This window comes from Haematobia irritans, chromosome 5 (genome assembly GCF_050003625.1).
Source record: "Haematobia irritans isolate KBUSLIRL chromosome 5, ASM5000362v1, whole genome shotgun sequence".
Classification (NCBI taxonomy): Eukaryota; Metazoa; Arthropoda; class Insecta; order Diptera; family Muscidae; genus Haematobia; species Haematobia irritans.
The window spans coordinates 127,757,745-127,777,766 of NC_134401.1; the positions used below are offsets into that span (position 1 = coordinate 127,757,745).

A 20,022-nucleotide genomic window follows, 5' to 3' on the forward strand; every position below is an offset into this window, starting at 1 on the left:
AAAACTAACTAAACTTCAATTAACAAAGGGAAATTTTAAAAAATATCCCTCTTCTCTGTGAGAATATAAAAATTCCTTAAATAACTATCACTCTCTCAATATTATGGGTTTTTGTTGTTCTTCTGTAAATACTCTCCCCCATTTCATTTGATGCTCTTTATTTTAGTTACCCTCTTCTCTCATTGTCCATTTATTGCAATTCTTTAATTTCCATTTAATGGTTGTTCTGAACTTGTAGCGAAATGTTTTTATTGTTGTTTTACTCAGTGCTTTGGGTTTTCAATGTTGCTGCACAAAAATGAAACAACAAAAACAAAAAAAAAACAACAACATCATCATAAATGGACACAAAACTAACAAAAACAATAAGAGCCAGAGTATAGAAACATCAACGACTACATTACACATCATAGACTACCAAAGACCGCATACAAACACATACACATACAATCATACTCATTCATAAGCAAACGGCAAAACTACTACTACTACAAAAACAACAAAAACAACTACAATGAGAATATCCCAATGAACACAGGATAATAACACCAACAGACATTGAATCTTGTTTCACGGCAAAGACACTACTAGACAGAAATAGCAACAATAGCTTCTCTGAATATTATACACAGCGTGAAAATACAATCGGCGCTTTGAAGTACAGGTGCGTAAGTGTGTGTATGTGTGTATGTGGGTTTTGTGTGTGGATATGTATGTATGTAAATGTGTGAGTTTGCGAAAATATTTCAAGGGTACGATACTACGACTAACAACAACCGGTGCTGATGCAGCATTTTTATGCAACAACTACGCAAAACAACAAAGCCAACATGAGAAGAGTAATTTCAAAGTCGGATGTTGAATTGTGCCTCGGTGAATGTGCCATGGTATGGCTGGTTTTCTGTCTGTCTGTCTGTCTGTATGTCTGTTTATTCGTTATTTCTGACTGGCTTGTCTTGCTGTCCTATCTATTTTCGTTAGCTTTGTGTGGAACAACAACAACAACCAAATTTTGCTGCTTCAGGACTTGATGTCTCTGTTCAAGTGTATCAAAATATCCTTGAACATGAATATATTGGGATCCGGTTTGCGTGTTGCATGTTTGTGACTTTTAACTTTAGAGGCAAAATAATAACTTTGCCAATACCTAGATGCTTTGGTTGTGATCACTAGCATACAATTATGAAAAATGTTTGAAATATATGAAAATTAATTCATAAGCACAAGGAAAACAAGTATATACGATCGTAAGTTCGGCCAGGCCGAATCTTATGTACCCTCCTCCATGGATTGCGTAGAAACTTCTACGAAAGACTGTCATCCACAATCGAATTAATTGGGTTGTGGTATCTTAAAACTTCTTAACATCGTTTTCTAAATTGTGAGTTAGTCTATACGTGGTATATATTAGACAAAAAAGGTATGTATAGGTAAGTCTACAAATAATTACGAATCGATGTGGACTTTTGCCCGGTACCTAGAGAGCCAGAATTGAAATATGGGGGTCGCTTATATGGGGCTATATACAATTGTGAACTTGATATGGACAAATTTTTGTGTGATTGAGGATCAATTTATCTGAGGGCTATATACAACTGTAGACCGATATGGACCTAGTTAGGCATGGTTGTTAACGGCCATATACTATCACAATGACTCGGATGAAATTTGCTCCTCCAAGAGGCTCCAAAACTAAATCTCGGGATCGGTTTATATGGGGGCTATATATGATTATGGATTGATATGAACCACTTCCTGCATGGTTGTTGGATACCATATACTAACATCACGTACCAAATTTCAACCCAATCGGTTGAATTTTGCTCTTCCAAGGGGCTCCGGAGCTCACATCTGGGGATCGGTATATATGGGGGCTATATATAATTATTGACCGATGTGGACCAATATCTGCATGGTCAGTAGAGACCATAAACTAACACTATGTACCAAATTTCAGCCGGATCGGATGAAATTTGCTTCTCTTATAGGCTCCGCAAGCCAAATCGGGGGATCGGTTTATATGGGGGCTATATATCATTATTGGCAGATGTGGACCAATTTTTGCATAGTTGTTAGAGACCAGGTACTAACACCATGTACCAAATTTCAGCCGGATCGGATGAAATTTTCTTCTCTTAGAGGCTCCGCAAGCTAAATCTGGGGATAGGTTTATATGGGGGCTATATATAATTATGGATCGATGTGGACCAATTTTTGCATGGTTGTTAGAGACCATATACCAACACCATGTACCAAATTTCAGCCGGATCGGATGAAATTTGCTTCTCTTAGAGGCTCGGCAAGCCAAATCGGGGGATCGGTTTATATGGGGGCTATATATAATTATGGATCGATGTGGACCAATTTTTGCATGGTTGTTAACGGCCATATACTAGCACAATGTACCAAATTTCAACTGACTCGGATGAAATTTGCTCCTCCAAGAGGTTTAAAACTAAATCTCGGGATCGGTTTATAAGGGGAGCTATATATTATTATGGACTGATATGGACCACGTACCAAATTTCAACCAGATCGGATGAATTTTGTACTTCCAAGGGGCTCCGGAGGTCAAATCTGTGGATCGGTTTATATGGGGGCTATATATAATTATGGACTGATTTCGACCAATTTTTGCATGGGTGTTTGAGGCCATATATTAACACCACATACCAAATTTCCACCGAATCGGTTGAATTTTACTCTTCCACGAGGCTCCGGAGGTCAAATCTGGGGATCGGTTTATATGGGGGCTATATATAATTATGGAGCGATGTGGACCAATTTTTGCATGGTTTTCAGACACCATATACTAACACCATGTACCAAATTTCAGCCGGATCGGATGAAGTTTGCTTCTCTTAGAGGCTCCGCAAGCCAAATCTGGGGATCGGTTTATATGGGGGCTATATATAATTATGGAGCGATGTGGACCAATTTTTGCATGGTTTTTAGACACCATATACTAACACCATGTACCAAATTTCAGCCGGATCGGATGAAGTTTGCTTCTCTTAGAGGCTCCGCAAGCCAAATCTGGGGATCGGTTAATATGGGGGCTATATATAATTATGGAGCGATATGGACCAATTTTTGCATGGTTGTTAGAGACCATATACTAACACCATGTACCAAATTTCAGCCGGATCGGATGAAATTTGCTTCTCTTAGAATCTCCGCAAACCAAATCTGGGGATCGGTTTATATGGGGGCTATATATAATTATGGACCGATGTGGACCAATTTTTGCGTGGTTGTTAGAGACCATATACCAACACCATGTACCAAATTTCAGCCTGATCGGATGAAATTTTCTTCTCTTAGATGATCGGCAAGCCAAATTTGGGGGTCCGTTTATATGGGGGCTAAACGTAAAAGTGGACCGATATGGCCCATTTGCAATACCATCCGACATCAATAACAACTACTTGTGCCAAGTTTCAAGTCGATAGCTTGTTTCGTTCGGAAGTTAGCATGAATTCAACAGACGGACGGACCGACAGACATGCTCAGATCAACTCAGAATTTCACCACGACTCAGAATATATATGCTTTATGGGGTCTTAGAGCAATATTTTGATGTGTTACAAACGGAATGACAAAGTTAATATACCCCCCATCCTATGGTGGAGGGTACAAAAATTGTTGTTCACAAAATTAATAGTTTAATAAAATTTTAATTGGATTTGCTTCAATCATAGAAATGATAATATTAATCACCAAAGACAATTAATACATTGAAGCAATTAAACATTTTCCTAATCCGTTAAGTTGTTTTGTTTATTTTTGGATTTGACTGAAAAATTAATAAAATGATTTTTTTATTTAATTTATTTTCGAATTAATTTATTTGAAACAAGTAACGAAAGTCTAAATCTGAACCAATTTTGAGGCAACTTCGCAAAAGTGTATTTATGATTTACCGGTCGGTACATATGTATTAAAAGTATTTGAAAATCGGAGTAATTTTACACGTTTTCGACTTAGCAGTGGCGACTTTATAATGAAAATGTGAGTATTGTGGCCATTTTTGTCCAAATCGGAAAAACATATATATGGAAGCTATATCGAAATCCTGAACCGATTTGAACCAAATTTGATATGCATAGTTACTATGTTAATTCTACTACGTGTGCAGAATTTCAGGTAAATCGGATTATAACTTTGACCTCTGTGGTCATATGATGGAAAATCCGGCGAAAGATACGTATGGGAGCTATATCTAAATCTGAACCGATTTCAATTAAATTTACCACACTTGGCTACACTACTAATTGTACTCCGAATGCAAAATTTCAACCAAATTAGGGTAAAACTTTGGCCTCTAGGGCCATCTAAAAAATCTGAGCCGATTTCATTTAAATTGGGCGCACTTGACAACAGTACTAATTGTTCTCCTTGTGCAAAATTTCAAGCAAATTAGATTAAAACTCTGGCTTCTGGAGCCATATAAGTCCATATCGGGCAAAAGATATATATGGGAGATATATCTAAATCTAAACCGATTTCAATCAAATTTCGTACACTTAACTACACGACCAAGTGTTATATTTGTGCAAAATTTCAAGCAAATCAAGATAAAACTTTGGCTTCTGGACCCATGTAAGTACTTATAGGGCGAAGAATATATCGATGACTGATTCCAAAGTACGCTTAGTCTAAAAAGAGAATTTTACAGGAAACAAGTTCAAAGTTTTTTTTTTTTTTGGAATTTCTCAAAAACCGTATAAGATATAAATTCACTTTTTATACCCTCCACCATAGGATGGGGGGTATATTAACTTTGTCATTCCGTTTGTAACACATCGAAATATTGCTCCAAGGCCCCATAAAGTATATATATTCTGGGTCGTGGTGAAATACTGAGTCGATCTAAGCATGTCCGTCCGTCTGTTGAAATCACGCTAACTTCCGAACGAAACAAGCTATCGACTTCAAACTTGCCACAAGTAGTTGTTATTGATGTAGGTCGGATGGTATTGCAAATGGACCATATCGGTCCACTTTTACGTATAGCCCCCATATAAACCAATCCCCAGATTTGACCTCCGGAGCCTCTTTAAGTGGCAAAATTCATCCGATCCGGTTGTAATTTGGTACGTGGTGTTAGTATATGGTCTCTAACAACCACGCAAAAATTTGTCCATATCGGCCCATAATTATATAGCTCCCATATAAACCGATCCACAGATTTGACCTTCAGAGCCTTTTGCAGGAGCAAATTTCATCTGATCCGGTTGAAATTTGGTACGTGGTGTTAGTAGATGGTCTCTAATAACCATGCAAAAATTGGTCGATATCGGTCCCTAATTATATATAGCGCCCATATAAAGTGATCCCCAGATTTGACCTCCGGAGCCTGTTACAGGAGAAAAATTTATCCGATCTGGTTGAAATTTGGAACGTAGTGTTAGTATGTGGTATTTAACAAACACGCAAGAATTGGTCCATATCGGTCCATAATTATATATAGCACCCATATAAATCAATCTCCAGATTTGACCTCCGGAACCTCTTGGCGGAGCAAAATTCAACCGATTCGGTTGAAATTTGGTTCGTGGTGTTATATGGTCTCTAACAACCGTGCAAAAATTGGTCCATATAGTTCCATAATTATATATACACCGAAAGAATTCTCTTCGTTAATTTTACGAAGAATTCTTCATTAACTATTCTTCCTGAATTCTTCATTAAAATAACGAAATTTTCATTCATTTTCGTAAATTTTACGAAGAACATTTTACGAATATACGAAGCTTCTACGAAACATTCTACATTAACTTTTCTTCGTAAAAAGTTCGTACTTTTAACGAAACTTTCTTCACATTTCATGAATTTTGTGAAGAAGTTTTTACGAATATTTTACGAAACATTCGGCGTTAAAATTTCTTCATAAAAAGTACGAAACATTTTCTTTGAAATAACGAAGAAGTTTCATTGAAGTTGTAAAATTTCCGTTCGCGGCATTAAATTGTCTTTTATAATGTGCTTGAGTGTATTCCTTTATTCTATTTTTTTATGCAAGTCTATGCCACTTCTCATTTGGGTGATAGCGCGCTATGAATAAAAGTGAAGCAATAAAACTAAAAATTATTCAAAAACTTAAGATGTAAAGTAGTGATGTCATTTTTCACACTTGCAACTACAACCAAATGCACTTTCGACTATAAATTTTTTTTCTAAAAGTTCGAACATTTTTCAGAAAAAAATACGAAATTTTTTCATAAAAAGTACGAAAATTTTTCATAAAAACTCCGAAAATTTTTCATAAAAAGTACGAAACATTTTCATAAAAAGTACGAAGATTTTTCATAAAAAGTACGAAGATTTTTCATAAAAAGTACGATATTTTTTTCTTACAAACTACGAAAATTTTGGAAGAACTTTTCTTCGTAAAAAGTACGAAATATTTCGTACTTTTAATGAAAAGTATCTTTGGTTGTAAAACAATGACAAATTTCGTACTTTTAACGAAATTTTTCGTTCTTTTTACGAAGAAAATTCTTTCGGTGTAGCCCTCATATAAATCGATCCCCAGATTTTACCTCCGGAGCCTATTACAGGAGCAAAATTTATCTAATCCGGTTGAAATTTGGTACGTGGTGTTACTATACGGTATCTAACAACCATGCAAAAATTGGTCGATATCGGTCCCTAATTATATATAGCCCCCATATAAACCGGTCCCCAGATTTGACCTCCGGAGCCTGTTACAGGAGCAAAATTTATCCGATCCGGTTGAAATTTGGTACGTGGTGTTACTATACGGTATCTAACAACCATGCAAGAATTGACCACATCGTTCCATAATTATATATAGCCGCCATATAAACCGATCCCCAGATTTGTTCTCCGGAGCCTCTTGGAGGAGCAAAATTCATCCGATCCGGTTGAAATTTGGAACGTAGTGTTAGTATGTGGTCTTTAACAAACACGCAAGAGTTGGTCCATATCGGTCTATAATTATATATAGCACCCATATAAATCAATCCTCAGATTTGACCTCCGGAACCTCTTGGCGGAGCAAAATTCAACCGATTCGGTTGAAATTTGGTACGTGGTGTTATATGGTCTCTAACAACCATGCAAAAATTGGTCCATATCGGTTCATAATTATATATAGCCCCCATATAAACCGTTCCCCAGATTTGATCTCCGGAGCCTCTTGGAGAAGCAAAATTCATCCGATCCGGTTGAAAGTTTCAACGTGGTGTTAGTATATGGCCACTAATAACCATGCCAAAATTGGTCCATATCGGTCTATAGTTATATATATCCGATCCCCAATCACACAAAAAGTGGTCCATATCGGTTCATAATCATGGTTGCCACTCAAGCCAAAAATAATCTACCAAAATTTTATTCCTATAGAAAATTTTGTCAAATTTTATTTCTATAGAAAATTTTTGCAAAATTTTATTTCTATAAAAAACGTTGTCAAATTTTATTTCTATAGAAAATTTTGGCAAAATTTTATTTCTATAGAAAATGTCAAAATTTTATTTCTATAGAAAATGTTGTCAAAATTTTATTTCTATAGAAAAGTTTGTAAAACTGAATTATATACGAGTACGTATTTAATCGATCTGTTTTGAATTAATGTATACCACGTATGGGCTTACATACAATTTAGAAGAAGTTTCTACGCAATCCATGGTGGAGGGTACATAACTTTCGGCATGGCCGAACTTACTGCCGTATATACTTTTTTTTTATAAAATATATCTATATTTTCCTTCATGATAGTTTAACTTTGTTTTTGGTATAGGCAAATATTTTTTACTTCAGAATTTATAATCTGAGAAAATTATTATTTGTCGCTTAGTGCCCACAATAGTTGGACTTTTCTCAAAATACCAGCGATTTTCATTCTTAAACGCTGCAAGTAATAAAACTATTTCCGTATATCCTATTTTTCAAAATACATAGCTTTTAAATGCGCGTGTATTTTTCATTTTGTGAAAATATCATGTATATATAGAGTGGGTTTTGCTTAGGAAAATATGAAAAAAATAAAATGTTTTATGAAACATGTCCGTTCTGTATTAAATTCCCTGAGCTATGGTGGCGGTGTTGAATCCTTTGTATTCGGTGTTGTATTGCATTTATTGTTATGCTCATATTCTAACAATGTTTTCATTTTATGCGTACTTCAGCAAACTTCATGTAGCAGACATTTGTGACACATTTCATTTTGGATTTTATTCTTTTATTAAACGATTTTGTGCATGAGTACAATATGAGAACTGTAACATGCGTCTTCGACCTATTGTGTGTCGTTTCAAGGAATTATTTTGTTAATGAAACTTTTTTTAAATAAATACAAAATAATTGGTTAGATTTATATTAAACAATTTCTTTTCAATTTACTTAAGGCATATGACTATAAAAGTTTTTTTTTTCATTCTCTAACAAATTCCAAATAACTTCAGTATAACGAATTACGAAACAGTTATGCCAAATGAATATTTTTTTATTTTATTTAATTAAAATGGAGACCAGAGAATATTATTCACAAATGCTATTTTGTTTATATAAAACAATTAGTTTGCTGGTAAACCACGAACATACAAAAAATAAGAAATAAATAATCTCTGTACATACAACAACGTATCTCCAAAAAAAATTGTGAAAAAGCAAAATTCAAATGAGAAATGGTCTTGACATCAAAAGAAGTCACAAAGACTAACAGAGTCTAACAAAAATTTCTTGGGAAATAAGACAGACAAGCAAAATAAAAAACCAAATATAAACAAATATATATATAGTATGTTTAAGAAAATTCTACAATTGAACAGTGAACAGTATCATGACAGAAGACTATTTTTGTAAGGAACGAAATATTATTTTGATAAAAAAAATTATATAATCCACAATTTGGAATTAAAAACAAGTATACACGGCCGTAAGTTCCGCCAGGCCAAATCTTATGTACCCTCCACCATGGATTGCGTAGAAACTTCTACGAAAGACTGCCATCCACAATCGAATTACTTGGGCTGTGTTATCTTAAAACTTCTTAACATCGTTTTCTAAATTGTGAGTTAGTCCATACGTGGTATATACTAGAAAAAAAAGGTATGTATAGGTAAGTCCACAAATAATTACGAATCGATATGGACTTTTGCACGGTACGTAGAGAGCCAGAATTGAAATATGGGGGTCGCTTATATGGGGGCTATATACAATTATCAACTTGATATGGACCAATTTTTGTGTGATTGAGGATCGATTTATCTGAGGGCTATATATAACTATAGACCGATATGGACCTAGTTAGGTTGTTAACGGCCATATACTGGCACAATGTACCAAATTTCAACTGACTCGGATGAAATTTGCTCCTCCAAGAGGCTCCAACACCAAATCTTGGGATCGGTTTATATGGGGGCTATATATATAATTATGGACCGATGTGGACCAATTTTTGAATGGTTGTTAAATATTACATACAATCACCACGTACCACATTTCAACCAGATCGGATGAATTTTGCATCTCCAGAAGGCACCGGAGGTCAAATCTGGGGATCGGTTTATATGGAGGCTATGTATAATTATGGACTGATATGAATCAATTCCTGCATGGTTGTTGGACACCATATACTAACATCACGTACCACATTTCAACCGAATCGGTTGAATTTTGCTCTTCCAATGGGCTCCGGAGGTCAAATCTGGGGATCGGTTTATATGGGGGCTATATATAATTATGGACCGATTTCAACCAATTTTTGCATGGGTGTTTGAGGCCATATATTAACACCACGTATCAAATTTCAACTGAATCAGATGAATTTTGATCTTCCAGGCACCGGAGGTCAAATCTGGGGATCGGTTTATATGGAGGCTATATATAATTATGGACTGACATGAACCAATTCCTGCATGTTTGTTGGATACCACATACTAACATCACGTACCAAATTTCAACCGAATCGGTTGAATTTTGTTCTTCCAAGAGGCTTCGGAGGTCACATCTGGGGATCGGTTTATATGGGGGCTATATATAATTATTGACCGATGTGGACCAATTTCTGCATGCTCATTAGAGACCATATGCTAACACCACGTACCAAATTTCAGCCGGATCGGATGAAATTTGCTTCTCCTAGAGGCTCCCCAAGCCAAATCTGGGGATCGGTTTATATGGGGGCTTTAAATAATAATTGACCGATGTGAACCAATTTTTGCATAGTTGTTAGAGACCATATACTTACACCATGTACCAAATTTCAGCCCGATCGGATGAAATTTGCTTCTCTTAGAAGCTCCGCAAGCCAAATCGGGGGATCGGTTTATATGGGGGCTATATATAATTATGGACCGATGTGGACTAATTTTTGCATGGTTATTAGAGACCATGTACGAAATTTCAGCCGGGTCGGATGAAATTTGCATCACTTAGAGGCTCCGCAAGCCAAAGCTGGGGATCGGTTTATATGGTGGCTATACGTAAAAGTGGACCGATATGGCCCATTTGCAATACCATCCGACCTACATCAATAACAACTACTTGTGCCAAGTTTTAAGTCGATAGCTTATTTCGTTCGAAAGTTAGCGTGATTTCAACAGACGGACGGACGGACGGACATGCTCAGATCGACTCAGAATTTCACCACGACCCAGAGTATATATACTTTATGGGGTCTTAGAGCAATATTTCGATGTGTTACAAACGGAATGACAAAGTTAATATACCCCCATCCTATGGTGGACTTTATAAAAAATTGTAAAAAAATTCAAAAGTTTTAATTTTCGTTATTTTTGTTTCGATTACATAAGAACAAAGTCCTCTCAAATGGGTTTCCAACGATATTTTATATTTACACCGTTGCCAAGTAAAATGTTCCAACAATTTGCATTAAACCTCACTTATTGTGGTGAAGTAGTGAATTTTCGTAAATTTACGTTTATATGGGCCTATACTTAAGGGCGTTTTCGTTTCGGAATAATTCCTAATTTTGTGAGGGATACAGGACATAAAATCTATGACAGGGTTCTTCCTATTTTGCAATCAATTTCGAGAATTTTGCACATTTTGTCCCAATCGAAATCGCCATATGTTAAATCTGAAGCTATTTCAACCAAATTTGTCTCAGTTGACGATGCTATTAAATGTACTCTTTTGCCAAGTCCTGGCTTCTGGGTCCATATAAGTACTTATCGGGATAAAATTTGTATGGGAGCTGTATCTAAATCTAAGCCGATTTCAACCTAATTCGAAATGAGTAGCAAGTATCTTAATTATACTAGCTGTGCAAAATTTCAAGTAAATAGTTGCGACACTGTGATCTCGGAGTAAAATTTTAATCTCCGGTGCACACAGCTATGTGTATAATTTTCACCCGATTTAGACTCATATGACCACCGATTTAGACTCATATGACCACACACAGAGAAGGAATATGATCACCTCAAAAACGTTTCAAGAACAAAATGTTATTTTTGTGTGGGCACCACCCAAAACTAATATTTTGCTCTTAAAACATGTTTTAGGTGATCATATTCCTTCTCTGGGTGTGGTCATATGAGTCTAAATCGGGTGAAAATTATACACATAGCTGTATTCAAATCGGAACCGATTTTCAACTTATTTAGCAAACTTGACAATACTACTATTAGTTCTCGTTGTGTGAACCTTTAGGAATATTCGCAGAGACATGCGACCTTTTTTGTAGGCGTTTACAAGTTCTATACAGTATAGAAAAAAATCATAGTTTCCGATTTAGCAGCTAAAAAATTTTTTTCACGCATAGAATGTGATGATATCTTTAGCCTGTTCAGCGTGTGATGTCTTTATCGGACATTCGAAGGTCACAGTTCCTGTTAAAATTAATCACTTCAAACAATCAATCCAAACTGATTCTAAAATTTGATGTTATTTCCGAAAGAGGAAAATTAAACTAACACTTGATCGCAATATCTGTCACACATTATATCAGTAAAGCGTCAGAAGACATATGACGCTTTTGTGATTTACATGCCAAATCGGAACGATGCATTTCCAGATCACTCTTGACACAACGCCTCTCTGACCAAAACGTTTTTCCAGGAGTTATTTCTATCCTTTCATTATATCCTAGTGACATTGATTATTGCTTCGAATCTTCACATAGAGTAAAACGCCATTAAGGGCAGAATTTGAATTTATCTTTGTCTTTTTTAATCTTTCATTAACCACTGTTCCAACTATGTCGCAAATACTTTTGAACAAAATAACCAAAATTCAAACATATTTATTCTAAAAAATCATGGAGTTCCTTCAGTGGTCACCTTGGCAATTTAAAGACTTTTCATTCATAGTTACTACATTGTTCATTCTATTTGGATAACTAATAGACCAAACCAAAAATCCTTAATGAAAAAAATATGTTTTCAAGTTCTTAAAGTTTTCATCCGAAGACAATGGCAATGCGAGCCAGACAAATGTTTTCAGTAAAGAGAAAAATATTTAAATTTATTTATGGTTTAATTTCAGATGAATTTTTAATGCATCTGTTTCAATCTGAATTAAATTTTTACAAATATTTCAAAAGATGAGATATTGTATTAAAGCAAAACGAAGAGGTCTTTGTTTAACATACTAATTTAAAGAAACAATAGAAATAAAAGAGTATAAAATGGAATATTCGACTTTTTACCAAATAAAAATTGGAGCTAAAATCCATTAATCGAACTTTAACGAAAAAGTCGAGAAGTCAAATTTAAGTTGAAAAGGGAAGTGATGGTGCTCTTATGATAAAAATTAACACAAAAAATTTAAGCAGCGACATTAAAAGTAGACTTTCAGTAACCCTAGTACCACACAGTCGTGAACTTCTCCATTATCAATGGGTGTTGCCCGTTTCTAAGTGTAGCTCACTAACATGGGCCTACCTTTTTATAGCCGAATCCGAATAGCGTTTCACATTATGGTGAAACCACTGAGAGAAGCTTTGAAACACTCAGAAATGCTATTTTTTTGACTATTATAAAAAAAATTGCTTCTTCGAAAGAAATTTTTTATTATTTTGTTATAGAAGTTTATTTATTATTTCATGATCACTCCAAATAGCGAAAATTTATTTGGGTGTATAAATGTGTTGAAGTTTTAAATATTTTTAGCTTGCACCAACAAGGAAAAGTTACAACTTCTACAAAAAGGTTGAATTTTCTCAAAGTGGACTTTGATGGAAAGGCCTAAAACGAAAATTAATATTGTTAAAGATATTGACTTTATAAAAAATTTAGTCAAAATTTTATTTTTATATACGAATTTGCCCAAGTTTTATTTCAATATAAAATTTTGTTTCCTACATCAAATTTTTAAAGTTTTTCTATTCTACCGAAAGATTTTCAATTTAATTTCTACAGAAAATTTTGAAAAGATTTTATTTTTAAAGAAAAATTTTTCAAAATTTTAGTACTATAGAAAATATTGTCAAAATTTTATTACTATAGAAAATTTTGTCAAGTTTTTATTTCTATAGAAAATTTTGTCAAATATTTATTTCTATAGAAAATTTTGTCAAATATTTATTTCTATAGAAAATTTTGCCAAATTTTATTCCTATAGAAAATTTTGTCAAAATTTTATTTCTATAGAAAATATTGTCAAAATATTATTTCAATAAACCACTTTTTCAAAATTTTATTTTTATAGAAAATTTTGTCAAAATTTTATTTCTATAGAAAAATTTGGTCAAAATTTTATTTCTACAGAAAATTTTGTCAACATTTTATTTCTATACAAAATTTTGTAAAATATTTATTTCTATAGAAAATTTTGTCAAAATGCTATTCCTATAGAAAATTGTTTCAAAATTTTATTTATATAGAAATTTTTGTCAAAAATTTTTTTTTCTATAGAAAATTTTGTCAAAATTTTATTTCGTTATTGTTGGTTTTGATCTCAGCTTAAAGCCATGCATTGACTAAACTACAAGTGTAGCTTAACCAACAGAGGAAAAGTATGCTTGTCAAATTTATTTGGGCAAAGCCCTATAGACTGCAAGATGGTTGGATGTACAGCTGTTTCGGAATTACCACATTCCTCATCAGCATCCTCTACTTGCATGAGGAATGTGGTAATTCCGAAACAGCTGTACATCCAACCATCTTGTAGTCTATAGGGCTTTGCCCAAATAAATTTGACAAGCATACTTTTCCTCTGTTGGTTAAGCTACACTTGTAGTTTAGTCAATGCATGGCTTTAAGCTGAGATCAAAAACAACAATAACGATTGAAGAGAAGCCAACAATAACAAACAAAACGAATAAGAATTTTATTTCTATAGAAATTTTTCTCAAAATTTTATTTCTATAGAAACTTTTCTCAAAATTTTATTTCTATAGAAACTTTTCTCAAAATTTTATTTCTATAGAAAATTTTGTCCAAATTGTGTTTCAATAGAAAATTTTGTCAAAATTTGATTTCTATAGAAAAGTTTGTCAAAATTTTATTTCTATAAAATATTTTGGCAAAATGTTATTTCTATAGAAAATTTTATTTCTATACAAATTTTTTTCAACATTTTATTTCTATAGAAAAATATGTCAACATTTTATTTCTATAGAACATTTTATCAAAATGTTATTTCTATAGAGAATTTTGTCAAAATTTTATTTCTATAGAAAGATTTGTCAAAATTTTATTTCTATAGAAAAATTTGGTCAAAATTTTATTTCTACAGAAAATTTTGTCAAAATTTTATTCCTAAAGAAAATTTTGTCAACTATTTATTTCTATAGAAAATTTTGTCAAATATTTATTTCTAAAGAAAATTTTGTCAAAATTTTATTTCTATAGCAAATTTTGTCAAAATTTTATATCTATAGAAAATCTTGTCAAAAATTTTATTTCTATAGAAAATTTTGTCAAAATTTTATTCCTATAGAAAATTTTGTCAAAATTTTATTCCTATAGAAAATTTTGTCAAAATTTTATTTCTATATAAAATTATGTCAAAATTTTATTTCTATAGAAAATTATGTCAAAATTTTATGTCTATAGAAAATTTTGTCAAAATTTCATTTCTATGGAAAATTTTGTCAAAATTTTATTTCTATGGAAAATTTTGTCAAAATTTTATTTCTATAGCAAATTTTTCCAAATTTTATTTCTATAGAAAATTTTGTCAAAATTGTATTTCTATAGAAAATTTTGACAAAATTGTATTTCTATAGAAAATTTTGTCAAAATTTTATTCCTATAGAAAATTTTGTCAAATATTTATTTCTATTGAAAATGTTGTCAACATTTTATTCCTATAGAAAATTTTGTAAAATAGTTATTTCTACAGAAAATTTTGTCAAAATTTTATTTCTGTACAAATTGGACAATCTTCACATTAACATTTGCTAAAATGTTGGAAAATGATGTACCCTCTACGTTTGCTACCAATTTCATGTAAATTTAAGTTCTTTACTAAAAAGAAGTGTGGCAGAAGCCTGTGCAAAAATCATAAAATTATGTACCGAGTTCCCATTTATGGACAACCCTCTACTTTCAATTTAAGAAAAAAAAAAATACGGACAAAATGGCACCCTCTCCCCACCTTCGCACCACTCCGACCTGATATCGGACTATCACGTACCCTATATTAATTTCGCAACTACTCAATGGTCCCTATAAATTCTATCGAAGTAAATCGATAAAGTTTATTTCAATTTTCCCCTTCCCCAACCAGATATCGAAAAATCATATACCAATTTAAAAATCATGTATAAATTTAATCACCTCCTCCCACGTTCCCTGTAAATTTCAAGTAGATCGGCGATGTTTAAATTTTGGTCTATTGTTTTAAAGGGACGTCACTTTCCCCGATACAATATCGACAAACACCGTAGTGAATAGCACCCCTAACCTTCCCTGAAAATTTTTAAAACTTTCCTTCAAGTGTGGGGCAAGGAAGGTTGCCTCTTCGTTCATAACTTTCCCCCCCTGCTTTTGTAAATTTCAAGAAAACTTAATTTTTTTTTGCAGTTTTAGAGGAGGACATCCTCCCCAACCAAATATCGAAAAGTGATGTAGCGTATCTTTTGTAAACGTCCCAGAAAATGTCAAACAAATTATAAGCCTAAAGGGGCGGCCTCTCTTCCGTCCAAATATCACAAAATCAGGTATCAACTATTAATATCGTAACCTCTCCCCAGTCCTCAAGTAACTCGGTAAAGTTTAATTGTTTCTCTGTATGTACTTAAGAGAAGCGGATCTACTACACTGAAAAAACAGTGAACCCACCAGGAAAGATAACTTTCGATTAATTTTAGAAAATTAGGAACTTTTTTAGAAAATTTTAACTAAACGGTATTACAAGCGCTGGCATCACTCCGATATGGCAAAAATAAGTAAATATTTTTCGACAAATTCAAGAAAATTTATTAGACATAACTAAATTTTTTCAGTAGTTAAAGAAAATTTTGTAGTTTTAAGAGAAATCTTGGAGTTCAAAATTGCAAGAATGTCTTTAGTGATATACGAAGTTCATGATGGACACATTTTTGGTAAAATTTACAAATTTAAAGAAATAATGAAATATTTTGTAAGAAATACGAAATTAGGAAATCTTTATGCTTTATTTGTGTATAACTTTTTCCCGTTTTTTAGTTCATTTAACTAACATACGCAAAAAATTATTTGACTAAAATAAACTTTTTCAAACATAATGATTCTATGAACTAATATAAAGTTAATATGGCTTTAGTGAAATAGAGAGTTCACTTTTTTTTTAGTGTCGGGGGAGTTTAGTTTTGTTTGTACTTTCAAAAACAAAAATCGGCAAAGGGGAGGTCCCCCTCCCCGACCAAATACCGAAAAATAATGTAGCGGATTTTTGTCTAGATGCCAACCCCAACATTCAATGAATATTTCAAGCAAATCGCATAATTTTGTTCCAAGTTTCAAAAAGTAGGGCAAGGGGGAGGTCCCCATCCCCATCCACATATGAAATCATCAGGTACCCCATATTAATTCCATAACCACCACATGTTTTCTGTAAATCTCAGATAATTTAGAGAATTTTAGTTTTTTCACTGTACTTTAAAAAAGTCGAACAAAGGGGAGGCCCCCCTCCGCCACCAAATATCGAAATAGTAGCGGATCTTTGTCTAGATGCCAACCCCAATCTTCAATGAAAATTTCAAGCAAATCGGTCAACTTTGGTCTAATTTTCAAAAAGTCGGACAAAGGGGAGGTTCCTCTCCGCGACCATATGTCAAAAAATGAGGTACCCTATTTTCAGCACATGAGTGCCCCCCACGATCTCTGAAAGTTTCAAGTAAATCGGTTCAGCCGTTTTCGCGCCAACCCGGAACATACAAATAAACAAACAAACAAACAAACAAACATAATTTGAATTTTATATATATAGAAGATAGATAGATAGATGTTGTCAACATTTTATTCCTATAGAAAATTTTGTAAAATATTTATTTCTACAGAAAATTTTGTCAAAATTTTATTTCTGTACAAAATTATGTCAAAATTTTATTTCTATAGAAAATTATGTCAAAATTTTATAACTATAGAAATTTTTGTCGAAATTTTATTTCTAATTCTTACAAAATGTTATTTATATAGAATGTTGTCAAAATTTTATTTCTCTAGAAAATGTTGTCAAAATTTTATTTTTATAGACAATTTTGTGAAAATTTTATTTCTATAGCAAATTTTGTCAAAATTTTATTTCTATAGAAAATTTTGTCAAAGTTGTATTTCTATAGAAAATTTTGTCAAAAAATTTTTCCTATACTAAATTTTGTCAAATATTTATTTCTATAGAAAATATTGTCAACATTTTATTCCTCTAGAAAATTTTGTAAAAATTTGATTTCTATAGAAAATTGTGTCAACATTTTATTCCTTTAAGAAAGTTTGTCTAAATTTTATTTCTATAGAGAATTTTGTCAAAATGTTATTTGTATAGAACAGTTTGTGGTTATAGTTAATCGCCACTTTTCGAAAATGTATACTCTTTGTAGACCATCAAAATCGTACATCAAACAAACCACCAACTTTTTGTTTCAACATCTGTAAACAATTTTGTATATGAATATATTTTTTCGAAAGAAGACAAAGTATTGTTTATATCAATTTTTGAAAGTAAGGATGATATATATATATCCTTTTTGGAAGTGGCCCTGTTCAACAAACCTTTGACGGTTTGCTTACCCCTAAAGTGGTTAAAATACGTCTCTTCGTTACGGCATCGACCGTCATCATCAGCTCTTTATCCCTTGACCAATATATAAAGTTGACAATGAATTTCCTTTTGAAATTGGAATCGTGATGACTTTTTAATCAAGTCTCAGTATATGCATCTCTTTAGGAGCGTTTAAGTCGGATCATTTATTTTTATATCCACTACTTATACCGATGTCTTAACTTTATACATTTGAATCCACTATTTCGAGCTGTAAACTGAATATCATAGATTTTAAATTCCTTTTTCCTCTTCTTTAAGGCATTGAAGATTTTCTATAGCAGCGCCCAAAAGACACCCATTCACAGTGAAGAGTTTATGACCACCGCACCAGGCTAACTCAACATTATTGCCACTAGTTTTTATTTTTTAATTATCAGAATTTATTGCCTTTGGATGCCTAATTATTGGCTTACTTGCACCAGTTGGATAAATTGCTTCCCTGTGAATTTTGGTCGAACAAAATCAAATAAATGTTCGTGGCGAAATGTAATCGCTATTCTAGAACATGTCACATGCCGACATTGATCACAATGTGCTTCGGCTACATTACCACCTCGATTAGATTCCTATTCATATGGATTGTGCTTAATTGTTTCCCGTACCATATACCATTACATTCATTTCGTTTCCCACACTTGGCATGGCTTGTTTTTGGGGGATACATACGAACAGTGAACTTTGCCTGCAATTGCAAATTGGACAAATAATTTTTAATAAAATGTTGCGAATGTTTTCGATAATGAAGGACATACGACCCACCATTTACCCTCTGACGACTAAGTGCAGTATAAACGACTGCTGGTAAACTCCAGTCCAGGGGACGTCCCGGTTTCCTGTTGCTGTGCTCTAGCCATATTACTGACGATAGTATTAGGGTAGGATGGTAGATGAATTTATTGCTGATTGCAAAACAATTGATAAGCCGAAAAGCAAATCAAATGCCACAGTTTAATGTTGACTTTGCAGTACAATAATCATGTGACTGACTGACTGACTGACTGACTGCAGGAAGGCTGATGAATGGTTAGGCGAGCGGTTGGTTGTCAGAGCATTCCATTTGGCATTGTTGACAAAAATAACGAAAATCCATTGAGCAAATACTCCCATACATACGCACCCAACGCACACTCATCCAAAAGGTCATATCCTCCTCATACTTGGAGATGATGCATTAAGTCAAGTCAGGAAGAATTATTGCATCACTGGTATGTGCGGCAATGCTAGTGAATGTGGGCACAAGAATGTGGCATACGCACTAACCGGAGGGGAAAAAAACGGGAAGGATATCTGCATGGTTAGGCCTTAAGTTAAGAAAAGATATGGACATATTGCCTTAATAAATATGGACATTTTGCAAAAATCGAATTAAAACATGCAGGTTTGGAAACTGTATCAAATCCTGCATCTATAAAAACCATTTTCGTTTAGGTTATAGAGGAATGTTATATTTAATCATTCTAGATAATAAGACGAAAATATAGCCTTTTAGACGACTAGAAATCTTATTTATGTAGGGGCAGGCTTCAGATTTAGTTTGGTCATTTTAACTTCTTTCATGATTGTGGTTCTTTTTGGATCCTTTTCCAAAAGGAATTTTCTATGCTCTCAGGTAGTTAAATCTGGAGCTAAGTCTTTACATGGTCTATATTGAAACAGAGACCGATATACACCACATTTGGCTCATTGCTCTATGAATACGAGGTTCAAAATTTTAGGCAATTTGTACGGTATTTGGGGTTTTTATGACATGACGAAGTCAAATCGACAGCCCATATTTATTACAGAGCTTATGTACCTAAATTTCATTATATTTCAAATTTCAGCCAAATGGAATAT

The 20,022-nt window shown here is 33.2% G+C and overlaps 1 protein-coding gene across 2 annotated transcripts in view; it reads right to left on the bottom strand.

Annotated features, from left to right (window-relative positions):
* LOC142238937 (semaphorin-2A-like) overlaps nucleotides 1-20,022 on the bottom strand; it is a 525,466-nt gene that overhangs the window by 313,314 nt on the left and 192,130 nt on the right. The gene's annotated exons all lie outside the window — the stretch shown is intronic.